This window comes from Anneissia japonica, unplaced genomic scaffold (genome assembly GCF_011630105.1).
Source record: "Anneissia japonica isolate Jap-2015-1 unplaced genomic scaffold, ASM1163010v1 scaffold1967_len143799_cov125, whole genome shotgun sequence".
Taxonomy (NCBI): Eukaryota; Metazoa; Echinodermata; class Crinoidea; order Comatulida; family Comatulidae; genus Anneissia; species Anneissia japonica.
Genome location: NW_022683436.1, coordinates 36,031 through 56,307, shown reverse-complemented (window position 1 = coordinate 56,307; position 20,277 = coordinate 36,031). Strand labels below are relative to the sequence as shown.

General features: G+C 32.8%; 1 pseudogene; it reads left to right on the top strand.

Annotated features, from left to right (window-relative positions):
• LOC117100035 overlaps positions 1-19,598 on the top strand; it is a 90,742-nt pseudogene extending 71,144 nt beyond the window's left edge.
• The last annotated feature ends 679 nt before the right edge of the window (positions 19,599-20,277 follow it).

Here is a 20,277-nt window from a genome sequence, read left to right as displayed (position 1 = left end):
GCATAAGGTAGTGTCTTTATGGTGTTCAGCGATTTATGGTCAAAGGTCATTAAAGGGTTTTTCTTTTGTTCTCTCTAGTAACATTTCAAAATGCTACTAATGGCAAACCATTGGACCAAATTCAATCAAATTTTGTCATTAAGAACCGGTGACACCTCCTACACCCCAGTCTGGGATCAAGGGTCACATAGGGGTCATCTGGGTTAAATTTTCAAAATAGCCTAATTGAGCTCAAATTTACCAGGAATGATCCTTAGGACATTTTAAACACAAAAAAAAATATTCTTTACCCCATATGTCAAAGTTCATAGGTCAAAGGTTAAAAAAGTTTCTAGTGTCTGGCATCAGTGGTTAAATAGGGGTCATCGGGGTCAAATTTTCAAAATAGCCCAATTGAGCTCTAATTGACCAGGAATGATCCTTAGGACCTTCTAAACACGAAAAACTACTCTTCATCTATAGGTAAAAATTCACAAGGGTCACTATAGTGAAAATATCAAGTATTTCTAGTGACTAACAATTGAACCAATTGCATTAGACAGACTTCTACCAAACGTGGGGTGTTCACATGTTGAGATTAAAGGTCACAGTGGTTATCTCTTAAAAAATGACTAGGTTCATGTTCAACTGAACATAGTATCTCTAGTTGTTTTTGTTTTTTTCAAATTAGGTTGAGATGTAGGCTTAAACTTGTGATTACTACTACTACTACTATCAAAGGCCTACAGTATTTTGTAGATAAAATTCTAATTATTATATATTTTTAGATATATTTTTTATTTTCATTATGAAAAGAAGGGGTCAAGTCTGTGCTCTCAATACTATCTATCATAATAAGGTCGACTACAGTACAGCCTGTCAGTGTATGTTGTCCACTAGTACTAAGATACTGGTTCGAGCTGTTGATTATCGCGTAAACCTTTGATAGCAGCAGAAAAACATATAAATATTCATAAGACTAAGAGGTGGAGGCGTTATAATTGAATCTGTAGTGCCAAAAATCGTCACTGCCTCAAACGCCCTTTAAATACCGACAGCCTGAATCAGCCATTTTTCCTCTACATTGTTTCAATTTGAAACGGAAACTGACACAATTTAAATGGGTTGTTTTGCTCACAATTGTTTCAACGTAACGCATAACAGTAGCCTTGAGTAGACGAATCTAATTTCAAACAGAACTTCAAGATAATTAGGGGAGTGACAAGTCTGATGTCATAGTGTCACATGACATTATAAACATTGTGAGGTGGGCGGGCTTAAATGTTAAATATGTCGCTATATAGGCCTATCATGATTTTTTGTTTATTATGATAAACAGTGTGACATTTTATTTCCATATCTCATGGTTTATATACACATAAGTGAATATAAATAGCTAACACAAAATGTGTGAGATTTCAATAACTTTAAATGGTTATATTCCATTAGTGCAAAATATCGGCTTAAAGCGTTTTGGATTTTTTATGTCATTGAAATTGTCGAACAGACGTCGTCAACTATGAAACTGACTACTCAACAAGTTAGGTTAGGCCTACCACAGTAATTATCCATAACGTTAAACTCGTCAGGTTTAAATCGATAGAGTGAGCCTAATAAATCTATAATAAATGTATTTTACTTGTAAGCATAATAATGAATCTGTTTTAATATTCATGTTGTTTTTATAAATATGTTGGCCCTGATACATACATACATACATTTTATTTTTTTATAATTGTTTGTTGGTGTTTTGAAAGATACTGAAAATGCTTATTGTAGTTTACATATGTGAACATAAATCTAGACAACTATAAGTGGGACACTCTTTTTTATGCCGAGTAGATTTATTACTATTTTGTACCTTTGCAATGAGCTATTCTAATGACCTACCTAACAATAAACTATAACTATATATTTTTAAATTAAGCATTCTAGGCTAAACCCAGATTGCTACATAGATATGCAACTAACATAGATAACTGCAACTAACCTGTACACAATTCGTAGCACTTCCAATCTAGAAAAAATAATAAATGTATGAAAATTAAGTAAGTTACGAAATGATCTTGCTTATTATTTGAATTTATATTTATCCATATTGCAACATGATAATTTTAAATTTGATAATATTTATTAGCCAAATATCACAAAAGAGTTTTAAACAATTTATATATGTTTGGCTGCCGTCCAGAAAATCTTGCAATATGTCGGCCCTGATACATACCTAACAATAAACTATAACTATATATTTTTTAATTAAGCATTCTAGGCTAAACCCAGACTGCTACAGAGATATTGCAACTAACCTGTACACAATTCGTAGCACTTCCAATCTAGAAAAAATAACAAATGTATGAAAATTAAGTAAGTTACGAAATGATCTTGCTTATTATTTGAATTTATATTTATCCACATTGCAACATGATAATATTAAATTTGATAATATTTATTAGGCATATATCACAAAAGAGTTTTAAACAATTTATATATGTTTGGCTGCCGTCCAGAAAATCTTGCAATATGTCGGCCCTGATACATACATATATACATTATTTTGTTATAATTGTTTGTTGGTGTTTTGAAAGATACTGAAAATACTTATCGTAATTTATATATGTGAACCTAAATCTAGACAACTATAAGTGGAACAGTCTTTTTTATGTCAAGTAGATTTATTACTATTTTTTATCTTGCAATAAGCTATTCTAATGACCTACCTAACAATAAACTTTAACTGTATATATTTAAATTATAAGCATTCTAGGCTAAACCCAGATACTTGCTACAGAGATATTGCAACTAACCTGTACACAATTCGTAGCACTTAAAATCTGGAAAAAAATAACAAATGTATGAAAATTGAGTAATTTACGAAATAATCTTGCTTATTATTTGAATTTATATTTATCCACATTGCAACATAATAATATTTATTAGTCAGATATCACAAAACAGTTTTAAACAATTTATATATGTTTGGCTGCCGTCCAGAAAAAGCATTGAGTCATAGAATCCATGCATTCATCGACACTGATAATTGTTAAAGACGTATTGTCCCTTGCTAATGTTTTTTTTTTAAATTAGGGAAGTTAATTCAAGTAAGAGTTTTTTAAAGTGCACATAGCCGTTGCAGACATTTTGCAAGCGATCGGGCCAGTAAGAGCAACATATCGCTAGGAAATTAATAACAGAGATGGAGAGAGGGAATGTTGGGGTTACATGTTTTGTAGACATTTAGAAATGTACTCTCCTATATTCCGAGGAGTTCAAAATGAAAACTTTCTTAAAGATAAAAAAGATAATACCAGGTTCGTCTACGTTAATATCCATAATATTTTATAATAATTTCGAAATTTAAAAATATATAAACAGTGTGCTAATTTTCTGTCGAATAATTGCAAAGAGTATGCAAGCTTTTAAAATATCGAGAGGTTTCCAATATCCAGTTGCAGTTTAATCTTTAAGTCAGTGGAGGACGGGGTTGGGCACTGGGCCACAGTCCAAAGGGTCCTTCTCTAATTTAGGAACTCCACAACAGAGTCTAGATTTTACGTCCCAATAAGAGGTGTATCAGCCAAAAAAAGGCATGATAATACCTTGACAATTCAAAGGAAAGTTTGAATACCTTAATATTTAGAAGGATTAATCGGGAAACAAATTTAAACAAAAGAAAAACATTTTTTTCTTTTCTACAAAATTCCTTTAATTTATTCACCAGCCAGTTTAAGGAATAAAGGATATTTATTATTTATAACTGTCAAAAATTGACAGTGATTTTTTTTTATTTAAATGTGGAATTAACATTTTTAAATTTAAAACACCAAAAATCCGACTCGAAAGTGTTTCACAACAGGCCCCACTAAACTAATTTAAATGGTGAACAGATTGATGAGGTAAATGGTTACTAAATGTAAAAGAAAAATCGCATCAAAGAGTTATCAACCAACATCAATTCGACCTGTAAACTAAATTTGATATTTAACTTTAGACTGTTATGAATAGTGCGCTTTACAAGTATATCACCATTACTTTAATTATCAATAGAAACGTTGATTCTATTAAAAGTCACACAATATATTTTTTAAGTATTTCCATTGCACATAGGTAAGAACTGAGGTGATGAAGTTTTGAAATATAAGTGTATTATGAGCATACTTTGGTGTTAATGATGGAAGATACCTCTCCTGCAGATAAATATAAGTATGGCATTCAAGTACCTTTTTTTCTTCTTTCTTTATTAATATTTTAAGAGGAAGTGCCACTTAGCGAAGCTGTTTTTCAGATGAGTTGTCATCACAAAGTACGTCACAAAAAGATATACAAAGCAAAGCGAACTGCCGAAACTATAAATTCATTTTAAACAAATTCTTTTTTTTAATAAATGCAGAAAAACCCTAATGACATTTTTGTCGTTTATCTCTAGAATATAGTATACAAATATATCGTTATGTAGAAAAATTGCAAAAGAGCGCACCCAATCAAACATTACTTATAGTCAAATGCCGGCGCAAACAAAGTTAATCCGTACTGGTCACACCAAGAAGATACAGCGTAAGCACCCTTTAAAAGAGGAAGTTAACACACACCCTCATTGCATATTTTATTGGAGAAAGGGAGTTCCAATGGTCAGCTCCACAACACCCAATGAAATTTCTTCCATGGTTCCTAATAGCCTTATAGGAGTAAATAATGTATAATCCCTTTACAGTCCTAGAGGTGATAGAGGTTCTTTTACTAATAAGATCGAGAATCAGCGAGAGAGCCAAAGAATAAAAGCGTTTTTTTAAGTAAAACACATTTTATATAATGATGATGCCAAGTGGTGGAAAAAATAGATCCTGAAAAGGTTATTTTTTAACATGACGTGTCTAGACAATATTAATGTTAAATATGATATGCCAATATTTCATAAAAATATATTACAAGTTTGTATTAAATATAAGAAAACAAATCAAAAGAATATTCGAAAATATGAGGAAATTATGAGTACACAATTGTTGAGTAATCACTTAATCCAACTAAAAAAGAAGTCATTGATATACAAACACTGGATTAAATGTGATCTAGTGTTCGTTAAGGATCTTGTAAATAACCATAAATCTATACGAATTATTAAAATTACGAGGCAAATTAAATTGGCTAAATGAATTTCTTTAAAACAAAAAATGTATAATGCATGTTTAGTAAACAAGGTTTTTGCTACACCAACGATATAAACAAAATAGGTAAATTGTTTTATTGATGATCATATTGATTGGAAGTCAAGTTGGTTATATAAAATATGTAAAATGAAGGATAAAAAATTATCCCAGTTCAATTACAAGCTCTAACACAGGATTTTGCCTACTAACAAAAGATTACATGGAAACTAAAAGATACTGATATATGTTAGAAGTGTAAAGAAAATTTGGAAAATGAAAGCCGTATGCTTTTAATTGTAAGTTGAAAATTTAAAATATATTAAAGGTATATTGTCTTATGCCAAATACCAAAAATAATCATAAAAAATATTTTTGGAAAATTAACTTGCTCATTTTTGAAGTAACAGAAAAGTTATCAACTTGAAAATAGAAATTAGTGTCTTAAAAAAAATGTCTACCCATCAGTTTACAGCACAAAATGATAGAAATACATGCAGTCACTCGAAGTGTTTTATTATTTTTATCATAATATTTGGTTTAAAAATCATAATAATTTCAATATTTTTTATGCACATGTTAATAATTTATATGCTATTGCAATATGAGCAAGGTTATTTCAAAATAATTTTTTTTATGATTTTTTTTTTTTAATTAGCAAGGGATAATACATCTTTAAGATGTATTGGGCAAGAAGATATATCCTTTAAGCAACTTGTTCTTGGAACAGAAAATGTAATTGTAGATTATATTTATACTGCTACAGCTTTTACCATTCATCAAAGAAAAAAATTTGTGTACATAAAAAAATCAAGATTTACTGATCTATGGAGTGCCTTTAAACATCACATCATGTTCATAATTAAAGGTGACTTATATATCGACAAAGTAAAAGCTAAAAGGAAATAGAAAAGAATACAAAATTTGCTGATTGATAGTTAGGAATGTTTGTACAGGTATACATTGAAAAGGTAAAAAAAGAAGTCCTAAATAGAAGTAAATACTACAATATTTTATTACGAATTGTAAATTATAAGAAAATTTGTAAACAAAATTATTATTTTTATTAAAACTTATATAAAGTTTTTAACTCTAATAACATTATACAGTTTGATAAGACATATATTTTTAAGTTAAATTGTAAAAAGTAGTACTAATGATACAAAAAAAGGAAATAAATTTGAAAGGAAAGTACATATAGGTGAGTCAGAGATGATTTGCGTATTGTACAAAGGTTAAAAGATGTGGAAAGAAGGTCCATTTAACTCAGTTCCCACAGCGGTTATCGATTTGAAGTTCTGGGGCCTAACCGTTTGATAACCCTAATCCCTCTATTAAAAATAATATGTAAAGAATTAAAAATGAAATGAAAATTTGAAACCAAACTACACTACAATATTCGAAATAAGGACGAACAAGACTGTTAAACATAATGATTCTAACATCAAATGGAAGGAAACCCAAATGACACAGACATCTAAGAGTCACTCTAGATTCCATGCTGACATAATGATCGTGTTCTTAGAAATTTAGTTTTTCGTCTATGATGAACCCAAGCAGTATAGATGAAGACTTAACTTCAAGAGCTGAGTTATTATTGATGATTAGATGGATCTCGCTACGGAATTTGTCGTTGCAAAAAACATGGAATATGCTTTATTTTTTATTTTTTTGGTATTAATTTTTAAGTGGTATCAGAAACCCATGTTTTAATGATTTTGAGAGTAATGCCCGAGAGTAATCAATTTCATTTATTCATTCATTCATCTTTTATTTCATAATTACAAATCCAGAGAACAACAACAACAGAACAAGGCGATCAAGAGCACAAGAAAAAGTAGATAAACACAACTTGCTGTATCTACTGTACACAAAAGCATTTCAAGTTAAATACTGACACATGCAGAAGCAAAAAAAAAAAGGAAAATGCGATTCCCAAACTTAATTAAACAAAAACATCATCAACAAATTAAACAACACTGTCGAATTTAATCGAACTGTGCAACCCGGGTTAAGCTCGCTCAGGTACCTAAGGCCGAAGCCTTCATACCCCAAACTATGCATCCCGGGGTAGGAACGTTAAATCCTAAGATCGAAGCCCGCATACCCCAAACTATGCAACCCGGGGTATGAGCGTTAAATCCTAAGGCCGAAGCCCACATAGGCCTACCCCAGACTATGCAACCGGGTAGGAACGTCAATTCCTAAGGCTGCCCGCAGCCAGCATACCCCAAACTATGCATCCCGGAGTAGGGACGTCAAATCTTAAGGCGGAAGCCCGCATACCCCAAAAACTATGCATCCCGGGGTAGGAACATTAAGTCCTAAGGCTGCAGCCCGCATACCCCATACTATGCATCCCGGGGTAGGGGCGTTAAATCCTAAGGCCAAAGCCGCATACCCTTAAACTATGCATCCCGGGGTAGGACCGTTACATCCTAAGGCCGAAGCCCGCATATCCCCAACAAAGCATCCCAGGGTAGGATCTGGCTTACGCAAATACTCATAAAATGAAGGAACAGAGTTGCCAAAAGCATCAGGCTGGCGCCACATTGTCTAGGATGTACTATGCGCAATGCATTGTTGTAACATACACTCAGTGAGTTTAGAGAACTTCGGAACTTTGAGTAAACTTGGCCCATAACGATGGACAATACATAATTCACACAGTACGATTTAAAAAGGAGACACTTAACCTGTTAGAACAATTACTAAATTTCCTTGACAGGGAGTTCCCGCTTATGCATGGAGATCTGTACTGGCGCTTAATATCTAGCTCATCATTTAGAGTATTGGTAATTATATGCCCAAGATATGTAACGCTATCACAGTAATTGAGAGGAGAAGCATCCAGACGGGTAACTGGCAAGCCAGATACTTTACGTACACTTGGACAGAAAAGCGTGCAAACAGATGTTGTTGTGTTGTAAATGACATCATAATCTTCAGCAAGAATTCTCACAGACATTAACAAGGCGTTGTAACCCTGAACAAGAAGAAGCCAGTAGAACCATGTCATCTGCATAGCAGAGACAATTAAATTTGGTATCTTTCAGCTCACAACCAGCATTAACATTATTCAGACGAACATTTAGATCATCCATATAGATATTGTAAAGTAATGGTGACATAATACCTCCTTGACGGACCCCGTTTTTCACACCAAAGCCCGTAGATATTGTATCACCCCCACCTTACCATACATTCATGAGTCATATACCAATGTCCTAACACTCTAATTACAAAAATAGGAGTGCCTCTATCAATTAATTTCTTGAAAAACGTAAAATGATTAACACGGTCAAACGCCTTGCTAGCATCTACAAAACATGTATACACTGGACTACAATTTCGCATATAAAAATCAACAATCTGTTTGAAGACAAAAAAATATGTATATGTATAAATAATAATACATGTATCTGTGGAGTTACCAGATTTAAAGGCAAACTGTTGGTCACCAGATGAAAGAGAGTTGCCTGATATTTCAATTAACACAAGTTCAAATATCTTTGATGCAACAGTGGATAAAGCTATAGAACGATAATTACCTTTGTCGGTGATATCACTAGACTTGGACTTAATTATTGTAAGTATAACCTTAGACATTTCGGGAGTCACATAAGTATGCCTTAGCATTAAGCTAAAACATAAACTGAGAAGAAGATGAATCCTCTCACTACAAAATTTAAAGTGCTCACTCGAAACATCGTGAAAACCTGCAGATTTACCAAGTGACAGCTTGTCAATGCAATTCTTTACAGTTTGAGGTGAAATGAACACTCCATTACTATTGTCAATAGGACAATTTAATGCTTCAATAACCAGATCTTTATATCTGGAAGTAGAAACGCAGTTTAATAACTCCATATAATGATCGGACTACAGATTACAAATTTCTTTATCCCCCTTAGCATCACCAATTACATTGGATTGTTTAAGAGGGCTTCCATTGATTTTCTTAACCTTTTCCCAGAACTTAATGTAATTGTTATTAGACAGAGATTCAGCCATAGAGTCACAACGCAACTGTTCTTCGTCACGCTTACATTGCCTAAAAGATATTTTGAACTTTGATCTAGATGTTGTTATGGCGTCATAAAGAGGCCCAAAAGGAGGCCGGCCTTTATCACGCCACAGAAGAAACGCTTTTCTAGCTATTTTAAGGAAGTCAAAGACCCGCTCATTCCACCCAGGGACCATATTCACTTTACAGTGCTTGTTCTTAATTTTTCACTTAAAAGTTAATTCATTAATAGAATCAAAATGTAAAGAACCATCACAATTATTATTACAACAATGCAATATATCACGATTAACTTGGATTTTGTAAAACAGAAGTTCTGTTAAAGAATAATATGTGTTTTTCTCATCTTCACTAGCTACACAGCAGCTCACTGAACCTAACCTCTTTTTACTATGGTTGTCGTTTTCATTCCCTGAGACTGAACACACAAAATCGTCAAGACGATAATTAAACACAACCGGGAAGTGGTCAGACCCAATATAATCATAACAAATGCATATTTCACTTATTCTAGAGTGGGAACCTTGAGTATCCAGAACATGATCCAGCCAACTGGTAGTACCATGAGCATCACTTAAAAACGTGAATGAGTTAGAATTCAGGCCCAGGTACTCAATATCAGATATTCGAATGCCATATTCAGAGCAAAAGTTCAATCAATTCTTTCCCAAATTTTTTCCTTGGGTCAGCATTATAATCACCAACCACAATGACCTTATCACCCCCAAAATCATCAATAACATCAATTAATTTACTCAGATAGTATATAAATTCAATAAGACTGTCCTCATTCCCATGGATAAGGAAAGATAAACACAGAAACATCCTACTTTGTATGTATATGTCTTAGGATTTTGATAATAACTTTGAGGAATATAATAAGTATTTAGGATTTATCATTAAAGAGTTCGAAGGGTCGAGGATGATAATTACATGTGATATTAATGCCGACGTAAAGAAGCGATTTGGCAGAGAATTGATCAGTTCCTGAAATGAATATGATATCCATATTAGTGATCTTTAATTCTTAGGTATTCACTTTAATACGTTTACTTATTTAAGTGAACCACATGGAATGACTAGCTGGCTGGATCATGTCATTGCCACACATGGTGCTCACGAAAATATAAATAATGTTTCTCTTGTGTATAATATGATTGGGTCTGACCATTTCCCAATTCAGTTCTCATACGAAATAATGTGTAGTGAGATTTCCGAAAGTGATAAAAACTGTAATATAAAACATGCATTTGTATTTTGGGACAAAATATCTAATGCTAACCTAAATTTGTACAGTGAATTATCAGAGTGTTTATCAAACAAGGTAAAGTTTAGCAGTGAAGATTTCGTATGTTCTGATACTTGTTGTAAATGTGAAGACCATTAAATGAAATTGATAACTTATATAGTAACATTATTAGTAGTCTTTCTAAGGCATCTGGTATAAATTTTGTTTTAGCTCCAGATCCGACCAAAGGTCTGCCTCGTTTAACATACCTGGCTGGAATGAGCATGTTGATGATCTTCATGCTATTGCTATAGAGGCTTTTCACACGTGGCGTTTGAATGGAAAAACCTCGATTTGGGCATCTTTTCAATGAAATGAAAATTTTTAGATGCAGGTTTAAACAGGCGCTCAAGTGGAGGAAATAATTACAGTGAATTTTGGAAAAATGTTAAAAAATCATCAGTTAATAATAACAATTAAATTGTTTTGTATTTAGATAACTTTTATCTAACTACAGTTGATGGTGTTAACTGGGACCAAGACACTTGTAATTACTGGGCGCTTCATTATTAACAGTTACTAACGATAGGGAAAGTGTTCAAGCATTTGTTAACGTTGGGGGTCGATCAGCTGATTGTCCTATTGTGACAGCTCAAACTGTTAGTGATTTTGTAATGAAATTACCTATGAAAAAACGGCAGGCTTTGACGGTCTGGTTGGCGAACATCTGCGATATGCAGGTAATAGTCTTAGTACGTTGCTAAGTATCTGCTTAGCTCAATGCTGTCTCATGGTCACATGCATCTCGATATGACCAAGGTGATATTAGTGCCTATAGTTAAGTCCAAGTCAGGTGATGTCACTAGTAAAGATATCTATAGACCGATTGCTCAAGCGTGTGTCGCATCAAAAGTCTTTGAATTTATTTTAATTGACCTTGCAGGCGACACTCTTCGTAGTAGTGACCATCAGTTTGCTTATAAGAGTGGTCATTCTACTGAAACATGTGTGTGTTTGTTCTGAAACAAGTCATTGACTTTTATAATGGGAACGGTAGCCCTGTTTTTGTTTGTTTTTTTAGATTCAAGTAAGGCATTCGATCAAGTGAACTACTGTATTGGATCTTGTTTAATAAGTTGATTGCTCGGGGTACTGACTATGCTGTAACTCGAATTCGTATCAGTTGGTAGATAACGAAACAATTTGTTGTGCGGTGGGGTAACAAGTACTTATTTAAATTCTTTGTTTCGAATGGCTTCGGACAGGGAGGCGTAATGTCACCACTTCTATACAATGTATATAATGATTCTCTAAACGAACAGATTAATAATTGTGGTGTTGGATGTCAACATGCAGATATGGTTTTTAATCACATTAGCTATGCTGATGATATCGTATTACTATCTCCATCTTTATGTGGGCTTCAAAGGCTACCTAATTTTCTTTTCTGCTTTTCCTTTCCTTTTTCCTTTCCCTTTTCCCTTCTTTTTCTTTCCTTTCCTCTTCCTCTCTCTTTCCTCATTTTACCCAGCCCTGTACGACGGCTCGATCAGCCCGGTAAAATCTCCACATATGTTTTTACTAATTCTATAATTGATGCACATGTATAGACCTATTCCAAGTGTTACTGCAAGCGGGGTACCGCTATCCATATGTAACATGCCGAAAATCAGCCCTTAGCGAATTCGGTCCTGCTACCCGACCTACTCGGGTAATCGATCATCGAACCCCCTGTCACAAGTAACAGGTCGGGTGACAGATTCGAGTAGCGAATCTGTACCTAAAATTTATTACCCGCTGCCGGCGGCCTGCGAAGATCGCGTACTAGTGTATTGTAGTTAGGCCTAGGAAGGGTATTGATCTAGATTGAGCAAGAGATATTTCGTTTACAATGGTCAGGCACGGCAAACGTAAAAAATAAGCCTACAATCTAGGCTACAACAATTAATACTCTCTTAACATATTCCTACATTTTCAATAAAAAGAAGTTATAATCGGGAGCGCATGTTTAGGTGTGATGTCAAAAGTGCATTGGCAGTCCGTAACGAACAGAAGCAACTACTGAATTTCCCGCAAATATTTTTTACTGGGAATTGTTCTTCTTGTCTATACCACAGTATAATTAAAAAGAAAATACAAATTGTGTTCACACCTACAAATCGGGAAAATTACGATGCATAACAAACAAAAATAATAAGATTGAACTGAAGCGCCTACCCTGGCATCCCAAGACCGAAAACCATTGTGTGCCCGGTGAACCTTATTATAATAGTATTTAAACATGTGTATTATAACGGTTAGTGCACGTGTTTGAATATTAATATAATATTTAAACATGTTTATTATAATGGTTAATACACATGTTTAAATGTGGTAATGTTTAGGCATGTGTATTTATATTTATAATACAAAATGAATACCGTGCCGCAAAATGGACGGTTCTAAATCGCCCACGACTCAAGCACATGAGCTTCTCGTTTGTTCGTGACGTTGTGCACTGGCCGTGAGCGCGAGTAATCGTCTGTAGATCGTATGCAACGTAGATACAGAATATCAGTTATAAAATCAATTTAGCATTTGATTTTAATACATGACGAGTTATTCTCTGTTCCTAAATTCTAACTGTCAACTAAATATTCATCGCTCGATTCGGAGGCCCTATAATATAGAGATTTACTACTCTCTGAGCCTAGATTGAAATACATCAGCTGTAAGCTGCAGAATAGCCCCTGGATAGCCGGGAATGTGAGTAAACATTGCTGTACGCCACACGATCATAAAATAAATAGAATAGGCTAGAAAGAATCGTATTCTTATATTTATTTAGGCCAGCATAAACAGCAATACACCGTGTCATTTTCAATACATATGTGTATTGAAAATGACCAAAATTACCATCTTTGTTTTTTGAGAACTAATAAAATATTGATGAATCTTTCTGGCTAGTATTCTCCCGATCGCCAAGTCAAGTGACGGTTTTACGTTCGCGAAATTTGTGAAAAAAGTAAAGTAAATCCACAGACGTACAGCTACTGTTTTTTTTTCATTATGGTTAGATTTTGGTTTAAAACATTTTATGTTTTAAATAATAACATTAGATTCAGAAATTGTGTATACTTTCTGAAATTTGACCATGATTGGAGCAGTACTGACTGAACTGCGTCCGATTTTCTCCTACTACCAAGGTCTTGTTTACTCATTGTGAAGGCCGTTTAGGCAGCATGCAGGCAATTAGCAATCAATCATCCAACCCACCAGTGACCGTTTCTTCTAAGGGGAAGAATTTCGTCATGAGGTAGAAAAAACTAATCTTTACATTAGCCCTAACTAATGCTAATCCTTACCTTGCGGTCACAGCTATTGCAACGCCGAACGTGCGTCCTTTGATAACACATTAGTAGTTTGTGTCTGTTCGTGGAAATAATCCATTTTTCTCGGTTTGTGCGCTACGGCTAATAAGCTAAATAGTGTAGTTGCACTATTAATAATTAGGTAAAAAGGTAAAATTCGATGTACATAATTAAAATTTCAAAAGGAAAAATTGTAATATATGATTTTTTTAAGTTTGTGTCTCTTTGTGGTGTCGGTGAGAAAATTGTATTGATGGAGTAAAATTAGGTGGTCACAGAATACCAACAGTAACTGTTTGCTGATGATAAAGCTGTCACAGACAATTTTAATGAAAGACTGTAAAGAATTATAGAAAGGATTATTGAAGCAGGAAAACTATTACGGAATATATAAACAATAAGAAAACTAGGGCAATGTGCACTTCCAAAAAAGTAAATGTACATATGGAAATTTATATCGATGGTGAAAGAATAGAACAAATGAAATCATTTTCCTATCTTGCAGCCAAATTACCAGAAGATGGCAGGGATATTTTGGAAAGTAAAGCAAGCGTGGTCGTGACTCATAAGCATTGCGCGCTATGTGAGCCGATAGCTTGCATAGGAAAGTGAATTTTCAGTTCATAGCGATTTAATGGCTGAAAGGAAACATTGTTCATGCATATTACGGTAGTTTTGAGTTTAACCTAGCTGTAACTGCTTTAAGCGCTTTAGAAAACGCAAATTGCCTTTAAATAATTTAAACAACTGTCAACAAAAAAAATCTTTAAATGGTCCTCATATCTACACCCTACTGCGGATCGTCACCAAAATTGGATCATTTCTTCATTTCACCAAGAAAAACTATTCTGCAAAGTGTCATTTTTATCCATCTATAAATGAGACGTAAACAAATCAAATGACCCTCAATTTTACACCCTAACCTGGATCTTCCCCTACACATAATAATATCTTACTTGTAACTTGGGTTAAACTTTCCCAAAAGTTTCATTCGGATTAGTTGACCCGTTTTTTAAATATCTGCTCTGGCAAGTTTTTCTTTAAATTGTCCTCATATTCATACCCTACGCCGGATCATCACACACATTCAGTCATTTCTGGATTTTACAAACTATTATAGAAAGTTACATTTACACCCATTGAAACATTTTATTGATATTTACGTCTGGGATCTCAAAAATTTAAATGACCCTTCAATTTACACTCTTGACTGATTCGTCGTCAACACATAATACTATCTTCCTTGTAACTTGGTTAAACTTGTTCCCAATTTCGAAATATGTGGTCTGAGACGCTTCTGTTTCAATGGTCCTCAGATCTACACCCTACTCCGGATCATCACGAAAAAATTAATCATTTCTTTACTCGACCTTGACTAACTGTTATACAAGGTTTAAATTATACCCGTTGATTTTTTTTAAAGAGATATTTAGGTCTAGGTAATAAAACATTGAAATGAGCCTCAAATTTAAACCCTTGACTGATTCGTCGCCAGCACATAATAATTTCTTCCTTGTAACATGGTTAAATTTTTTCCGGACGTTTCATTCAGATCAATTTATCCGTTTTCGAAATATTTGATCTGGGACGTTTTCCTCCACACAATACAGCGGATCGTCACAAAAATGTAACAAGATTTTGTACAAGACGTTTATATAAAGTATTATAGAATGTTTCATTTAGACTCATAGGTTTTTTTTTAAAGAGATATTTATGTCTGAGTTCACAAAAATTGAAAAGACCCTCAAATGTACACCCGTCACTGGATCGTCAATAACATATAACATATTTTTCCTTGTAACTTGATTATATTTTCCGTAACTTTCATTCAGATCAACTGACCGCTTTTCGAAATATCCGGTGTAGACTGTTTGACCTTAAATCACTTCAATTGGTCCTCGCATGCACACCCCACCATAGATTGACACTAAATATCATGAGGTATATCCATGATATATGGCCTATGCTTCGGCAAAGCAAGGCAAAATTGTAAGCATTGAAAATGGCCAACATGACAGCCAGAGAAAAAAAGTGCAAAAAAATATAAAAATTATATACAAGAAAAAAGAAAAAAGAAATTAGCACAATAAAAATGGCTTCTCCCAGTACTGCTGGGAAAAGCCGCCAACAACAACAACAAGGGATCTTAGTGATGAGGTTTTCACAGCATTTGACAAGTTCTGCAAAAATTACTTAAAACTTGCTTGGGAGAAACGTTCTTATTTGAAACTGGTTTCATTTTATATTGTTGCTTTAGGTTACTTTTCCTTGTTATTTTTTCTGTGTTCCTCCATATTTAATAGGTCTAATTGTTAAGCCTTTTGTTTTTGTTTTATCCTAAGTTTGTTTTTTATTGATACTTTTGTTAGGCATTGTGTAAATTGATTATGCTTTCTTTAACACAAGCAACATTTTTTTCTTCTCATACTTTATTTAATTGGCCAAAATGTTTTTGTTTCATCCTTTGCTTAGTTTTCGTAGATACTTTTGTTAAGCCTTGTCTAAGTTGATTATATTTTCTTTAGTTTATGATTGACTGCACCACTTAATTGTGTGTTGCCACTGTTATGAAAGTAAAATGTCGAATAAATTATTATTATTATTATTATTATTATTATTATTATTATTATTATTATTATTATTATTATTATTATTAGAATTTAATAATACATTAAACATATTTTGTATTGACTTGAATATAGAACTTGATCAACATACTTAGCATTATGTTTGTTTAAGCCATCTAAATTCCAAAAGAAAGTAACTGAATTTATGAAAAATCTAGAAGTTTGTTGATGTTTGTCGAGTGCTCAATAGCGGGGCCCAACGACTTACTTGCAGACGAAAAATCCAGTAAAACATGCAAGACTTAATGTTTATTTTTTTCTGATTTCTGAGGAAATACTATCTATTAATACCGAAAATACAACAAAAATACGTTGGGTATAGAACAGATCATTGTCTTTAAACGTTTCTGAGACAAAAAGGGCAAGGGATTCAGCAAATTCGACAATTTATTAGTTATAAACATAGATTTGGGCCTATGTCAAATGTGTAAAATAATTCAATTAAGTAGACAAAGAATAGTATATTGCTTCTCCCTATAATTATGAAATGCTTAGTGAGATAGAAATAAATGAGAACTTCCAACCTTTAATAAATTATCAAATGTATTTTTTAATTTGAAGCCTCTGATGTCCAAAGTAACATTTCAAAAATGATCAGAATATGTTTGAAATTGTTGAACATCAGAGGCTACACAATACAATTTTTTTTTTCTCAATTGAAAAAAAAAATAAAAAAAGATAAAGGAATTGAAAGAATTTGTTAAGGATACGGAGAAAGAACTGTCTAAACAAAATGTAGCAGCCTCAAAGAATGTTTATATTTATGAAATGTCAAAAAATAACTGGCAGACAGATAGATGACTTTCGTACCATTAACTTTTAAATTCATTAAAATATGCATATATTATGTAAACGATGCAAGTGATGCAAGCATGAAGTGACAGTCAAACGAGGTAGAGTATAGATAGTGATGAGAGATAGACGTGATGATTTACTGAAACGTGAAATAGCCAATAACATAATACAAATAGCATAATATATATTTTGTCTATAAAAGAATACAATCATCTTTGTATATAATTCCTAAAACTTGGAATTAATAATTTGCCTATTATTTAAGAATAGTATTCTTTAAAGGCAGCAATATGCCTAGGCTTGATTCAAATATTATCCAACTATTACTACGACCCTCAAAAACATGCGTTTGTGCACGCGTGGTTGCCGAGACAACCGTCCAAGAAGAAGGCAATAGCGTCTTTCCATGCAACAGGCGAGGGACGGCATTTATCGATGATCATCATCAATTTGAATAGTATACCAACACTTAACCTAGTGAACGATCGAGACAACTCAATCTACATCTATCCGATTATTATTTCAACTAAACATTATAACCATACCTTCGGGTAAATAATAATTTATATCAAAAAGTAGTCATATGATCCCAATCAATCAATATCGATCATATGATATACTCAGTAAAGATAGCGGGCTAAGCGTAGGATACACTTGTCTAAGCATGGACCTAATAATAGGTCCATGGTCTAAGTTTATTAAGCATTAACTTATTCATATAATATAATCAAGATATCTCAACGTGAATCAACTCACCAAAGATTTGTAGACCTTTCAATTAAACTTTTGCAAACTACATATTTAAATTAATCTAATTTGTATAGGCAGGTTAAATAAGTCGATAAACTTTACATTTCCTTTTCCCCCTTTTCCCCATTTTTTTAAATTTTTTTTATTGTTGTTGTTGAGTGATTTTCACATTCAAAATTTCTTTAAACTCAAGAAGTTTTTGGTTAACATCTGGTAGTTGTTTATTGGTTATTGTGCAAGTGAAGTGATACATCTGTGTTTACCTATATAAGCTTGAAACGTACTGCTTAAAACCTTGCCTCTCTTACCATATCTCGTTGCACCATACGCGCAGCCTCACCGCTCCTGGTTCGTGGTAGGTGCAAACCTGTACCCAGCCGGACTAAGCCAGGCCTAGTCACTTGCTTTGAAGTGGCCTAGCAAACACACTGAAGTTTTTTGTGCTCATGTGCCAAAGAATTGACCAATAGTTTACTTGAACTAGTCAGAAGGACTGTTTTTAGTAGGAATGATATTTTTTTGCATTGCTCACAAAATAAATCAGCCATGAGTTACATCCATTAGGAGGAGAATTTATATTCAATAGTAATTTTCAAGTTAATTATTTGTTTTTTCATAGAAGCCCAATCTGGCATGATGTTTTATTGGCGTGGTCTTTTTATGAGTACTACACCCCTGTTAAATTCAAGGAAATAGTATCACAATCGATATTGACAAATTCATTCATAAAGATAGATAAGAAAAATACTAATAATATAATAATAATAATAATAATAATAATAATAATAATAATAATAATAATAATAATAATAATCAATAATGTTATTGATATTTTGAATGAAACTTGTAGTTTTAAATCTTTCACAGAATTGCGATCTAAGTTTAATCTTAAAAGTAATGAATTTATGAATTATTGTGCTATACTGTACGCTATCAAGTCATCATGGAAAAAGACGTTTAATCAACAATTTAATATTAATGTTATGATCTCTACTGACAAAAAACTGCAGACGTTTTTGCCCAAATAAAAGACCCACAAATTATTGTTATCATATTTCTGTTAACAAGATATGCTTAGACTTGGCGGATACAAATGACCTAATTAAATGGGAAGGGGATTTGAATGTAGGTCTTGAGACATTAATTCATTGCAAGATATATTCAAAAGAATATTCAAGGCAACGCTTGATACAAAGATTCGTATTTTTTAATTTAAATTTATTCACAGAAGAGTTGCAACTAATGAATTCTTGTTTCGCATAGGTATAAAGAGTTCACCTAGATTTAATTTTTGTCTAAAAGAGGATCAGAATATTATTCACTTGTTTTGTCAATGTTCAGTTGTACAAACATTTTGGAAGGATGTGAACAAATGGCCTATTGAATTATATGTTATTTCTATGCCAATTTCACTTCTAGACATTTGATTGGATGTCAAACAAGGAACGATTTTATTAATTCAATAATATTCTATTGAAAACATTTTATTTATAAATTTAAGTATATTGATAGAATGCCAACTTTTTATCATTTCCAAAAAGATATAATCTTACTAGAGAAAATAGAGCAAATAATTTCTTTAAAACAAGACACACTTTCTTTTCATGTATAAAAGTGGAAAACAATGATTTAATTGAGGGTGCACAATTAGATAGATATTTTCACCAGTCATTTATTATTATAATGTATTTATTGTCTTGCATTATTTAAAAAAAATCCAAAGCAGAAGTTAACAGTTCTTTGAATGTACCCTTGTATGCTTTATTTTAAAATGAAGCAAGAAAAGTTAAAATAATATAAAAAAAAAAAAAAACTTTGTCATTCTGATTTCCCTTGATTCTGTTTATCGTTTGTACATATGTTTTTATTCATGATCTTGTTGTTTACAACTTGATACCATTGAATTACATATCGACTAACGTGTCACAAACTTCCCTCCGTATAAATAACATTGACTATATGGTATTTCTGCAAACTGGTGATAAAACATGTGTGTAGCCTAGGGCTTAGCAATGGCTAGATCTAATAAAGTTTTCAGGTTTTGCGTGACATGATCGTTATCGTCGTCTTTGTTTAATTATACTATATATTATTATTATATATATATATATATATATATATATTAATATATGTATCTATATATAATAAATATGCATCTATATATAATATATATGAGGAAATTTATATCGTCTGCTTTTGCAAACCTCTTGCTAAGTCGTTCTACACGTCTGTATTTTTGCTTAATGACCGTACTGGTCAAAGTCAAGTCATTGATTAGATTACCAAATTTTCAAACAGAAAGAAATAAAAGAAGGCCGTGTATAGAATTAACAGCGCTCTTTAATTTGACAAATATGTTTCGTCGTGACACGCATCGACATCA